The sequence below is a fragment of the Cavia porcellus genome, unplaced genomic scaffold (assembly GCF_034190915.1).
Source record: "Cavia porcellus strain 051 isolate PalLab524CR breed Dunkin Hartley unplaced genomic scaffold, mCavPor4.1 scaffold_12, whole genome shotgun sequence".
Taxonomy (NCBI): domain Eukaryota; kingdom Metazoa; phylum Chordata; class Mammalia; order Rodentia; family Caviidae; genus Cavia; species Cavia porcellus.
Genome location: NW_026947495.1, coordinates 46,324,683 through 46,338,983, shown reverse-complemented (window position 1 = coordinate 46,338,983; position 14,301 = coordinate 46,324,683).

The window sequence follows — 14,301 nt, the reverse complement described above, 5'->3', positions numbered from 1 at the left end:
ACAAGGATGCTAAGGAGGAGGACGGGGCTCTAGCCTCGGAGTCGTCTGACTCCGAGGACGAGGGAAAGTTGAATGGCAAGGAGGCCAAAGAGACCAGCTGTCAGGAGCCTAAATCGCTCAATAAGGAGTCGCAGGGTTCTTTTCCAGCGTTGCCCTGCAAATTGCGCTCTGCTCAACCTGGTCTGCGGAGGAGTAGAGAGCTCCTGAGCGCTCCCCGGCGCGAGAGGGAGGCGATCCCTCGCCACGAGGCGGCCGCCTGGGAGCTCTCTCCCCTTTCGCCAGAACAGGAAGTGATGCATGGGCCCCCATTTTCCGCCCAATCACGGCCGCTGTCTTATGCTCCGCCGCCGGCGGGTCGGTATTTTTACAGGCGGCTTTGGCAGGGGGGACGCTTGTCTCATGAGGTACATCCACCTGGGATAGATAGTGGCCCCTACGGGATATTTCCTGTACAAGTAGCTATGGGCCAGGGACGCAATGTATGGGAGCCTTTTGAGATAAAGCAGATTAGAGAACTTAAAAATGCAGTTACAACCTTTGGGCCGACTGCGCCTTACACCATTGCCATGCTGGAGAATCTGTCTTCTGGGCCCCTCACCCCCGCGGACTGGATTCAGCTGGCAAAGGCGTGTCTGCCCTCGGGCAGTTACCTGGATTGGCGAGCCTGGTACGCAGAGTTCTCTGCAGAGCAGGCTGAGAGAAACGCCAATCGGGGAAACCGGGGGTGGAACAAGGAAATGCTTATGGGAGAAGGTCGGCACGCTGATGACCAGACCCAGTTCCCCGGCGCTGTCTATGAACAAATCAATGCCATAGGGCTCCGCGCCTGGAAACAGGTAAGTGGTGCCGGAACTGCCTCCTTGTGTCTTTCAAAAATAATTCAGGGTACCACAGAGCCATTTGTTGACTTTGTGGCCCGAATGCAAGATGCTGCTGATAAGATATTTTCTGATCCGGGAGTGGCTCAACCGCTGGTAAGACAGCTGATTTTTGAGCAATGTACAAAGGAGTGCAAGGCAGCGATAGCTTCTCATAAGAACAAGGACCTCAACGCCTGGATTAGGATATGCAGAGAGATAGGGGGGCCGCTCTCCAACTCGGGAGTGGCTGCTCTCCTGGCCGCGGCTGTACAGCAGAGGGGACCTCGCGGGTTAGAAGGGGAATGTAAGGCTAAAGGGTGTTTTGCCTGCGGGGAGCCAGGACACATTAAACGTCATTGCCCAAACAATACAGATGCTAGGCCTCGCCCTAGGAATGAAGAACCATATGTTTGTGGGCGATGCAAAAAGGGATCACACAAAGCTGAGGAGTGTAGGTCGGTCTTTGATGCTCAGGGCAACCGTATTTGTGGACAAGATGCTAGAGAGCCAAAAAACGGCCAGAGGGGGCCCCCTTCACAGGCGGGCCCCCGCCCCAGAGACAGGACAGCTCAGGGTGGCAGCCTTCAACAAGGGCCACCCCTGGGTCAGCAGGTGTGGACCTCAGTGTCGCCTCCAGACTTATACAGAAGGTCACCATTAGGACGGATGGCGTTAGGACCCTAAATGACATGCAAAAGCTATTGGGAGACATTAATTGGATTAGGCCATATTTACATATACCAAATTCAGATCTCAAACCCCTGTTCGACCTTCTGAAGGGAGACCCAGATATAGCCTCCCACAGGAGGCTCACTCCTGAGGCAAGAGCTGCCTTACAGAGAGTGAAAAAAGCCTTAGGTGGGGCTACCTTACACAAAATTGAACCAGGGCGACCCTTTGATGTCTGTTTGCTACAGACTAGTTTACAGCCTACAGCGGTGATTTGGCAGAAAGGACCACTACTGTGGATACACCCTAAGGTCTCACCTGCAAAAGTCATAGAGCATTACCCGGAGGCAGTCGCTTCATTGGCCCTTGAAGCGCATGATAGAGCTGTCCAACATTTTGGCTCAGGACCACGAGCCATCCGAGTACCCTATACCGCCAGCCAGATCAAGACCCTGGCTGCCTGCATAGATACATGGGCCATTCTGAGATGTGTTTTCCATGGGGATATAAACAATCAATACCCTAAAGACCCTATCTTGTCATTTGTCACTCAGCACCCTATAATTTTTCCAAAGGTTACTGCCTCTGAGCCATTAGTCCCAGCAACTACAATATACACAGATGGCTCCAAGACGGGGATAGGCGCCTATGTGATCTTAGGCAAGCCCCCGGTTACCATACAATTTAAACCAGATCAGCCTCAGGTGGTAGAACTGCAGATCGTTAAAATGATTCTTGAACGGTTCTCAGAAGCCATTAACATTGTCTCCGATTCTAGGTATGTGGTCAATGCTATGCAAGTGCTTGAGACTGCCAGTTTAATTAGATCCACTTCCACAGTGGCTGGACTGTTCCTGTCTATCCAGACATTGCTTCAGAACAGACACCATAAGGTCTTCACCACCCACATAAGAGCACATACATCCCTGCCGGGGCCCATGGCACAGGGGAATGCGGCTGCTGACACTGCCACTCGCCCGTTATGGATTTTTACCTTACTAACACCAATCGAGCGAGCCCGTGCCTTCCATGATAAATTTCATGTTAATGCCAGGACACTAGCAAACCATTTCCATGTTTCTAGAGCAGATGCACGAGATATCGTGCGACTATGTGACTCCTGTGCCACATACAAACCTGCCATACCGATGGGAGTAAACCCTCGAGGTTTGATCCCTGGTGATGTTTGGCAGATGGACATCACACATATACAGGAGTTTGGGACTCTTAAATATGTTCATGTTTCCACAGACACCTGTTCTCACGTCATATTCGCAACAGCAGAAACAGGTGAAAAAGTGTCTAATGTGATCAATCATTGCCTGGCAGCTTGGGCCGCATGGGGCAAACCAAAAATATTAAAAACTGATAATGGACCAGCCTATATAGGCAAAGCCTTCAATGAGTTCTGCAAAATGATGGAGGTTCAATTAAAACATGGTATCCCATACAATCCCCAAGGTCAAGGAATCATTGAGAGGGCTCATAGAAGCCTCAAAGAAATTTTACAAAAACACAAAGGGGGAGTAGGCCAAGGCCTGGCCCCAAAGGCACGATTATCCATGGCACTATTCACACACAATTTTTTAAATTTAAATAATGATAATCGCTCCCCAGCTGTGGAGCACTGCAACCCTTCCCCCAACCATAAAGGGTGGGTGAAGTGGAAAGATGTCCTGACAGGACAATGGATGGGCCCGGATCCAGTGGTCAGCTGGAACCGAGGCGCGGTTTGTGTTTTCCCACAGGAACCGGGACGAGAACCACTGTGGATACCGGAGAGACTGACACGGGCAACAAAGCCCTCGACTGAAGATCAGACCTGCCCTACTGGAGATCCATCACAGACCAACCAATAAGATGAATAGAAATAGCGGTAGCCCGAAATGGACAAGAAGATCCTCAGGCATATGCATGGCTTGCTCAATTGGCCCACGACCGAGTCTAGATATGGCGGGCATCCCTCATTCTCCTCCATAAGGTGACAATACACAGCAGGGTAGGTGAGTCAATGACGGGTAAGAGCGTGCCTCCCCAGCACGACTCGACCTAAGCCAGGCCCTACCCCATCCTGCACGTAAGCCGCTGGACTGTTAGATGCTGCCCAGGTCTAAATTTCTCTCCGAGGGGATTTCTTTACGGAGAGGAAATGAGTGCAAGCTTGTGTGCATCCAGGTTCCGTCCAGTTTGTGCCTGGCCCTAGAAAAAGGACGAGGGCCTCAGGGCCTTGGCAGACCATGGCATGGCCAACCAGGGTCTAAGCCAAGGACCTACGGTGGACCTACACATAGGGCATAAGCCTCTGCACCCAGTCCAGGAAGGGCTACGATGCGCACATTCATAAAAAATAAAATAGGGGGAGATGTTGGGAGCCGCGTCTGTGATAGCTCGCCTTGCGCGGCGGACGTGCGGCCTGTGGTAAAGAGCAAAGCCTGAGGTAGATTACCCCTCCCATCGAATATGTTAGTTTCCTGCTTACCGCGTAAACAACCCGCTCAACAATATAGTCTGCCTGGCAACTGATGATGTTAGCCAATCAGCTTGCCTTGCTTACTTTAACATGATTGGACACTGTACCCGTATATATACCGGTGCCACCCCTGGGCGGAAGAAGAAGCCAGGTAGAAGCCCAGAAGTAAAAGCCCAAAAGGAGCCGCGGAGAGCGGACCGGTAGAGGCTTTGGGGCAGACTGAAGCACAAAAGGAGCCGCGGGGAGCGGACCAGAGGAGGCTTCAGCTGGGAGAACCCAGGGCAGGCTGTACGGAGAAGGAAAATAAAAAGAAAAGGTTGTCCACTACCAGACTTTGTCGTGTGTCCTTCCTGCCGGCCGGGAGCGGACATCGACAGGAGTTGATGATTCTTAGCCCGCGTGCTGGTAGGTTCATGGGAGGCACTATAGGACTTTTCTCTTCCTGGGCCCTGCATGGCTAGTTGGCTTCTTGTGCTCCTCCCAGTCCCAGTATGGCCCATTATCAGGAGGTGCTATCTTACTTTTTTGTTCCTGGGACACGCATTGTTTGTATGGCTTACCAGCAAGGCTGGCTAGTTGGCTTGTTGGTTGGCTCCTCCCAGTCCCAAGCATGGCCAATTCTTGGGAGGCACTGATGTTTCTTTTCCTGGACCCTGCCTGGTTTGCACAGCTTAACAGTAAGGTTGGCTCTCTCCCTATTTCTTTTATTCACTTCTAATTTTTGTAGGTTTTTTCTCTTTCTGTTTTTTTTGCATTCTGCCTGTTTTCCAAATATAAAGAATAAGGTAAAAGTAATGTTTACCAAGAAAAAAATGAAGGGAAAAATAATAAGAATGAAGTTGATTAAAGTTTGAATGTGTCTGAGTATGTGACTACGTTGCGTCTATGATTCGGATTGTACAGGTACATGCATGGATATGTAAACACTCAGTGAGCTACAGTGTTGCCTACAGAACAGATGCTGGAGTATTTTACCTTGGACAATTTCACTCTCAAGAAGATGCTTAGAATGCTAAGGGTAGGTAACCACTTTTGAATGCCACAGTGCTTGGGGAGAAGGAAATGAATGCCTAATATCCTACAATGTGCTGAGCAGTGCCACCCAAGTCTTCTGCCACACTAAATGACAATAAAACCCCTTTTAGGTGAGGGTTGTGGAGATGTATAATTTGGATTTGATTTCTAATTCTGCCATTTGGACTATTTTGATACTGAACAAGTACTTTAATTTTTGAGGATTTTTTTTTACCTTATCAGCAACCTGAAGGACAATAAGAGGGCTCATCTTTTAGTGTTGTGAAGATAATTTCATGTGAGTCAAGCACTTGGAAAAGCACAGATACATAAACAATGTATGTACATTGAACAAATGTCAACTACTATTTTTTTCTGAAATATTTGGAAAGCCGTCACTTTGATTCATTTACTTGGTGTTTGGGGAACTAGAGTATAACGAACTGTACTTACAAAGTGTGACATGGGCACATGTCACACTTGAAATTGCAAAACTGTAATGACACAACAATGGACATAAACCTTCACTAAGCACTGATAATCTATCTTTCTTTCATTTCCATTCACATAATACACACCCAACCATTTTCCCAATCCTCCTGCTTCTCATACATACATATACATCAATACATAAAGAGATACATTGGTAATAAATAAACTGCAAGTTCTAGTCAGAATGTGTTGGCAAAATAAGTGAATAGAATGCAATGTATGGAGCTGCGGAATTTCATAAAATTTGTTCTTTCATTCTTTATGCTTAAAAAGGTTGGATTAATACTTAATCCTACACTGATAAAAATATTTTTTTAACAGATCAAGTCAGAACACTTTTCAAGATTTTGCTGCATTGTAAAGTCATAATCACAGATCTTAATAATCATTGTGTCATAAATCAGCTTGGGAAGGCACATTTGATTAAGTGGAATCTATCAAAATATTCTAGTATCATAAAAATTACTATGGAAAAAACAATGACATTAGCTTGTTTACTTTCCATTTTAAATTTATTTTGTGAAGGCAAAATCAAGATTCTTCATAATAATATGTACGGTGCTATGATGAACAATGTTTCCACTTGATTTTGTCCCATTTTTTAAAATAATTTCCCCTTCAATTTGGTCAGCTCATTAAGAAAGAAATCCTAATGCATGTAAAATATTAAAGCTGAACAATATGATTCCCTCAGGGTATGATTATTGTATTTTTCTGTGAATATAATTAAGGAGTGTCAAACTCTTTCCTAACTTTTATGGTTATGTTTGTTTGTCAACCTCTGGCACTTATAACTTGCTTGAGTTGGATATCAGTAATTCCATAAACACATCTTGTAGTTCATTAAAATATGCTTACTATTTTTTTAAGGACTAAATAACTTCACACATGTCAAGAAAAGGACAGATCTATAAAGCCATTCAGGAAGTGTCAACTATGATTTTAATTTCTCTGAATGGCTGCAAATGGGCTATGTGTCAAGTATAGGAGAATTTATACTTTGACCAGATTTTAGGAAAATGGAATCACTACTCACATGTTCCATGGAAAGAATGGAAACAACTTTTAATTTATTAAAATATGAGCATTCAATATATCGTTCTGGTATAGTAAGGATAGTAAGGGAGGCTGTGTGCATTTGGGGCAGAATATGTATGGAAATGTATTTTCCTCTCATTTTTGTGTGAATCTAAAATTTCAAAAAGATCAAAGTCTGTTAAGTACTCAAATTTACTATTGAAAGGAAGATAAACATTGTAAACTAATTATAATATTTGAGAAATTCAGGGTCTAGAAAATAAAATAAATTATTTCTTATGTATGAACCCATCCTTAGCTCCAACAATGGTGGGTCTAAGAGGAATCTAACTTACTGACTCATGTCTGATTTTGAGATAACTAACCAACAAGAGCAAACAATCATTCCCATTCTTGCCTGACTGTCCTATCAGTATACTACTGGTTTACCTGGAGTGCTAATATGTTAGCTCATATAGTAATTATCTTGTTATCATTTACATCATTTTCTTGTGTCTTCATTATTTCATGTTTTGTGTGTATTTTGCACATGCAAGATTTCATGGTACAAAAAATATGAGTGCTGCTTTATTTCTCATTTTACTTAGCAAAGAAACAAAAACAGTGACCAGATAACCACATGTACAAAAATATCCTGTTATTATGTACTGCAAATATATATTAATAAAAAATAAATTAATAAAATTGAAAAAAGAACTTCTGGAAGAAAATCTAGCATAACAGCTCATCAAATTTCAAACTCTAATCTTAACCTCATCATTTCCCTGAGATGTAATTCAGGATCTGCACATCATCTGCACAGAGTTTCAGGTTCCTCATATGTGAGCTTTGAAATTTAATGTTTATATGTGAGAGCTGCTGTGGGACTTAGAGATTAAAGGATAAAATCACCTAACTTTATGTCTGGTACATAGTAGATGCTCATGAAATGTTAGCAATTAATTGCTATTATTCGTGTTGAAATTTTTGATAAATGGGCTTGGTTAAAATATTGTTATTTGTTTTTACTTATAATAACTATAATAGCAACAAAAAAGTGATGGAGGACTAATCCTAATAATTTGCTATATTCTAGGCACACAGATGCTGCCTGTCTCCAGACAACACTGGCCACAGACTTAAAGGCCAAAAAGTAATAATATTACTCATGTGGCTGAAATGTACACAAAACTGCTTAGTATGTACAGAGTAGTTTATATGTCAACATTTCTCACTAGGAACCCCTATTGGTTTGTGATTTGGTTGTGGTTAACCAATGAGCTTTAGGTACTTGTATGAGTGACTACACCTTACTACATAATTAGACAGATTAAGACTAAAGTTTAATAAATTATAAAGCAGTACAATATATATTTATATAACAACTACTAGTTCTTCAAATGTTACTTGACGGGTATTGTGTTATATGATGGGTGGAAGAGTCTGGCAATTCATTAAGCATAGCCATAAAATCCACATTCCTAGTCCAATAAACCAGCACATATAAATGTAAGTGCAGTGGAGATTTTTATACCTCATGTGTAGACAGACAGATATCTGCTTAGCTTTGAAAGGTCAAGAGAAATGACTTTAGGGGTAAGTATTAAAGACTGAATAGCAGCTATCCAGAAAGACAAAGGTATTGGTTAATTCCCAGTAGAAAGAACTATGCATATGCATAGAGTTTGGCACATATAATTTGGTCACAGTAATTCAGGAAATAAGCAGGGACCGAATCATAGTTGGTACTAAGAAGCAAAAGAAGAGGCCCAGCGGTTAATACTAGCAGGAAGAAAGTTATTGGTTACGTCTATAGGATTAGCTTGATTAAAGCATGAGCTAAATGCTCTAGGGCCCTGTTCCATTAGGCTTTCTTTTATAGGTTTCCTTGGTTTTTAGGAAGCACACATATGACAACTGACAACACAGAACATTTTCATACTCCAAATAGCATTTGGGCTACTCACATGTAGAGCTTTTGACATAAGGATGAAGGATCTTGTCTTAAAATTGTATTATGTGCTAAAAATATCAGCTAGTGAGTTGACAAACTAGTGCTTATTCTGTGAAACAATTCTGGAGCCTCCTCGCCCACTCAACCATGTTACTGATTTTGCTATCTAACTAATTCCCTGTTAAATCCATTTCAGGAATTGAGTTTATACAGTGTCTCTCTGTGTCTCATGTCTCTAACCCTGTGACTTTTCATGGGAGAAGACTGTTTTTGTGGGATTGAGTTCCACAGACTGAGTTTTTCACATATCCCACAATATTTCATGACAATTTTCAGCCAAAATTATCTGGTACATATCAATGACTTGTTAGGTTATATCATCTATTAATTTATTTTCTGATATTAATGGTTTATCATAGCTCTATAGCTTGAGCTCTCTGAAGAGGATTATAACATTTAATGTCTTCAGCACTAATTATCAAAGGTGATGGTCTCACCTTTCTTATCTATATCCACTTAGTGTTGTTTTACATTATTTTAAGCATATTTGTAAATGATTTTCAGGGCTTTCCTTTTCCATTTTGAAAAATTATCATGGAAGCAAGGAGGCAAATGAAACACCTTCACTGTGAAAGAATTTTTTAATGTTGAAACTAAGGAAAGTCATGCCTGGGTGAATTAAACATCAAAATATGGGCAACAGAAGTGTCTGACTTTCCTTAACCACATATGCTAAAAATGCCACTGATTTTGCTACACCAATAACTCTTCTTTGTTTACATTCAATTGCTCTTATTTTTAATCTCAGAGATTGCTAAAAGCTTTAACATTCTGTTTTTAAAAGTATGAGTTATAGTAACACTGGATGAATCAGCAATCCCTAGCACAGTCTAATAGTACCCTGAGACATGCCAAGAACATCACACCAACACCTTTTTTGTTTCAAATATAACATTTTAATGTTTGACCTGCTTTTACATACCTTCATCAGGCAAAGTTCCATGAGGAAATGTATTGCATGATTCCAGTAGACACCACTGTTATGTTCTTTGAGAATAATGCCCTTGGAGTTGCTCTATCTTGCCTTGATTGTTACTCTGTGCATCCTTGGTGATGATTATTATGACATTCTATCATGTAAAAATATTGTCATATTAATTAGCATAAAATAAGTTCTCATTTTCTTGACTTAAGGTTAGTTTCAACTGTGGACTTCAGATGGTAAAGCTAGGAGGACGGAGAGAATTGTGATGGTGTGCTTGATCACTTTGTCCTGCTCTTGTAAAAGCAAACTTAGCAACTAGATTAGCAGCTATTTATGTTAGCTTTTGTTTTTTACAGAGACCCTCCTTGTCCTCAGATGATTTATACTCTAGGATGTCAGTATAATCATGAAGATCATAAACTTAAAATGAAAAACTTTTGTTTATTACCTTTGTGTTAAATGAGTTACCACTTTTATTTTATCTGGTTTATTTATAATAGAGACTCTCTGACAACCCAGATAATATATCCTTTTTAAAATCTATAACTTACTTCAAAGATTGTCCTAACACTTATATCAGAAATCCTTCAAATTTTGAAAATATACCTCTTATGTTGTCTTAGAGTGGTATGCACTTAACGAATAAGCTTTTTCCTACCTAAGTGGTAATTTTCTCAAGAGAATATGCTTCCAAATATCTTTAGACAATATAAACAAAAGCAAAAACAGCACAAGAGAATGATGACTCAGATATGACATTTTTCAGAGATAAGAGAAGCAGGCATACCAAATACAAACTTCTAAGACCCAGGAAAAAAAAAACAAGGAGCAATAATAGTAAAATTGTCAGATGAATATATTTAAATTGATACATGACTACATAATACAATAGTAATAATAATTATGGCTTATAAATTAAAAATGCAAAGAAAATTTAAATATAAAAATAATAATGGAATATAATATGAAGGATTGGGGCTTAAATTAAGATACTCCAACTTTCTTGCATTGCTCGGAGTGGTAAAATTTACAAATTAGATGTAGTTATGACAAGAATGCACATTGCAATTTCTAGGGTAAGCACAAAAAGGAATAGTAAAAAAATAGTCTTTCAAGATAATAGTTGCAGAAATGGAAAAAAAATCATCAACACTTATGGAGTAATTAGAACACCTGTGTACTATTATTGGGGATGTAAAATGGTGTAGTTGCTGTGGAAAACATCATAGTATTTTCTTAAAAATTAAAAATAAAACTTCTATATGATTCAGCAATCCTACTTCTGAATATACACCTGAAACATAAATTGAAGCAGGGCCTCAAAGTGATATTTGTGACACTTATTTGTAGTAGCTATTCAAAACAACTAAAATGTGAGAGTTGGATACGATGGTACATGCTTATAATCTCAGGTACTAGGGAGGCTGAGACAGGAAGATCAAAGTTCAAGACCAGTCTAGACAACATAGTGAGACCCTATCTCTAAAGGAAAAACATAACCAAAATAGGTAAAATATAGAAGCACCCTAAGTCTTCATCCATATATGCATATAAGGATCATGTGATATATACATACAAAAGTATTATTCAACTTTTAAAAGGAAAAAAATTCTGGCAGATGCTATCACATGGATGAACCTTGAGGACATTATGTAAGGGAAATAAGTGAGTCACAAAGTAGGCAAATATGATATGACTTCATTTACACTGGAAACCTAGAGCAGTGGAAATGAGTGCTGAAAGTCCAGTGGTGGTTGCCATGGCTTGGTGAGAGGAGGGCGGGTGGGTTGCTATCTAATGGATGCAAAGGCAAGTTTTGCAAGATGAAAAGAGTTCTGGAGATGGCTACTGGTGCACAATGTTATAAATGTATTTAAAGTCACTGAACTACATACACATACATTTTATGATATGTGTTCTTTCCACAATAAAAATTCAAGGACAAATAATATCTCAATCAATTTAAGTGGTAGTAAACTTTTAAAGAAAAAAGCATAGATTAAGAAAAACAAACAGAAAAGGTGAATAAAATATCTTTAAGCCATGGAAATCAGTAATTGTATTATATATAAAGGGACTAATATACAATGGAAAGACTGATAAAAATTCAACTACATATTGTTAAAATAAGCACACTATTTTACACTATTTTACATGTCAAATATTTCAAGAGAATGAAAACAGCAAATGTGTTACTGGAGTACAATCCGTGTAGCTGAGTAGGAAATAGTCACTGAAAGAAAATTTAAAAATCTCCATACATTTCAAAATTAAGAAGGACACTTTGAAATAACCTATCCATAAGAAAGCAATCACAATGAAAATTAGAAATCAATGATATAAACGTTATATACTGAAACCTGTGAGGTACAGTAAAAGCCATAAATACAGAGAAATTTAGAGTTTGAAATAAGTATATCAAGAAAGAAGGACAGTTAAAAATGAATGAAGTTAACATCAATCTCAGAAAAGATGGAAAATTAATAACAGCAGAAATGGAAGGTAATAAATAAGAAAATAAAAGTAGTAAATAATATAACAGGCAATACTTGTAAAATTGAGATAGGTAAGTTTGAAAAGGCTAATAAAACCTAAATATTTAAAAAGAATGATCAAGGAAAAAATAAAGCACAGATAACCAACATAATAAATGACTGCATACCCTTCAGAAATAAAATATATCCAGAAAACACTATCAAAACTACACTGCACTAAATTTGAAAATTTAGGTCAGGTTGATAAATACCTAAAAACATCAAAACTTACCGAAATTGATGGAAGAAGAAATAAGAAATATGAATGAAAATAAGAAAAAATAAGTACAAAATAAGAAATAAGAACTGTCAGTATCTTTGACTATTAATACTGAGTACCGACTTTAAAGTTTAAATAAATAAACCCCCAAATCAAATCAAGCTATGTTAACTAGCCAACCAAAATCCAAGCCGTCCACAAAGAATACTCCAACCCACTTGCCATCTTAAATGAATTCTATCAGGCATTTTAAGAACAATTATATTAATCTAGATGGATTTTATCAGAACATAAATAAGGAACATCCCTCAAATAGTTTTATCAAGCAAATGTAACACTAAGTCTGAAATCTCATAAGGACATTAGGGGTAAGAATATAGACACAAAAACTCTAACCTGAAACACAATTATGGGTCTCAATGTTAATAATGATACATTGTGAGAAATGCAATTAGCTAGGCAATTTTTGTCCTTTTGTAAAGATCATACACTATACTGATGCAAATCACGATGACTATGACACCACTAAGTGATATAATCTACAGGACCACCATCATATATCCAGTCTGATATTGACCAAATGCCACTGTGGGTCTTGTGTCTGTGTTAGTAAATTGCATCTAAAAATACACAGAGTAGATGTTGCATGATAACAGTTTTTGCATGAATGCAAAATTGGTTTATCATTTTTAAAAACACCTATGGATTTCACAAATTAACATAAAAGAACAATTATATGGTCATCTCAATAGATAGATGCAGAAAGGCTTAGAATTTAATTGATAATACTGATACAGGGTCTCATCAAACTCTGAATAGGAGAGAACCTCTATTTGATGAATTGAATCCACAAAAACACCCAGAAATATCATATTTAATGCAGAAAGCTGAAAGCTTTTCTTTTGCTTTGGGGAAAGGAAAGCTTTGCTTTTACCATGGTTAAAATTTCACTGTTTCTCATCCACATTTTCTTGAGAATTCAGCTAACACAGTAAACAATAGAAAAGGAGAATTGAATAGACCTATAACTGTTGTCACATTTCTCTTTTTCAGCTTCTCTCCCTCCTCCTGTCTCTCTCCCTTCTTCCCTCCCTTCCTTCCTTCTTTCCCTCATTTCCTATCTTAGTTATTTCATCATCTCTGAGGCACAAATACTTGGCATCAACAATTTAGGGAAAGAGAGGTTCTTCTGAGTCACAGTTGTGGGTGTTTCAGTCCACAGCTGGCAGGTGTCAAGGGAGGGCAACATGGCAGAGTTGGTTTGGCAGAAGAAAGTTGCTCATGGTGAGACGGTTGGGAGGAGACAGAGAACAAGGGAAGAGCAGGGAGCGAGAATCTTCCAGGCCACAGCCCCAGTCACCCCTTCTCAGACCAGTCTCTACCCTGTAGCATAACATTTAGCTATAAACTCATCAGTTAACTAATCCACTAGGAGTATCACACTTCTGTGATCCAATCACGTCCCAAGGTGCCACCTATGACCATGTGAGGCTTTGGAGAAGAAGCAGATATGAACCATAACTCTACCCTCCCTCCCTCTGTCCTGTATTGTCCTTTCTTCCTTTCTTCCTCTCTCTCTCTCTCTCTCTCTCTCTCTCTCTCTCTCTCTCTCTCTCTCTCTCTCTCTGTCTCTCTCTCTCTTCCCCCTGTCTCTCTCTGTCTCTTTCTGTTTCTCTCTCTCTGTCTCTCTCTCTTTCTCTGTCTCTGTCTTATAAGTAATCAAAATTTAGAAAACTGTGTTTTTTTCAAATCTATTTTCAGTTAAAAAAGAGCTACATTCAAGTCTTATCTTATGCATTACTGTATCTTATGCATTACTATATTACTGTATCCTATATCTTATGCATTACTGTATGGGTTATGATGAGCCAGCAATATTCTCCCTAAAATTTCAGAAAATGTCAATTCTGCATAATCAAACTTAGCAAGTAGATGAAAGAATAGGTGTTCAGTAGAAGACTGTAAAAGCTGATAATGTTATAATTATACTTTATAGTTTTTATAAATCAAGGTTTACCAAATGATTTGCTATTAGTAAGCATATGGATCTGTCTGTAATTTTAGATTAGTAACTAGATTAGTAACA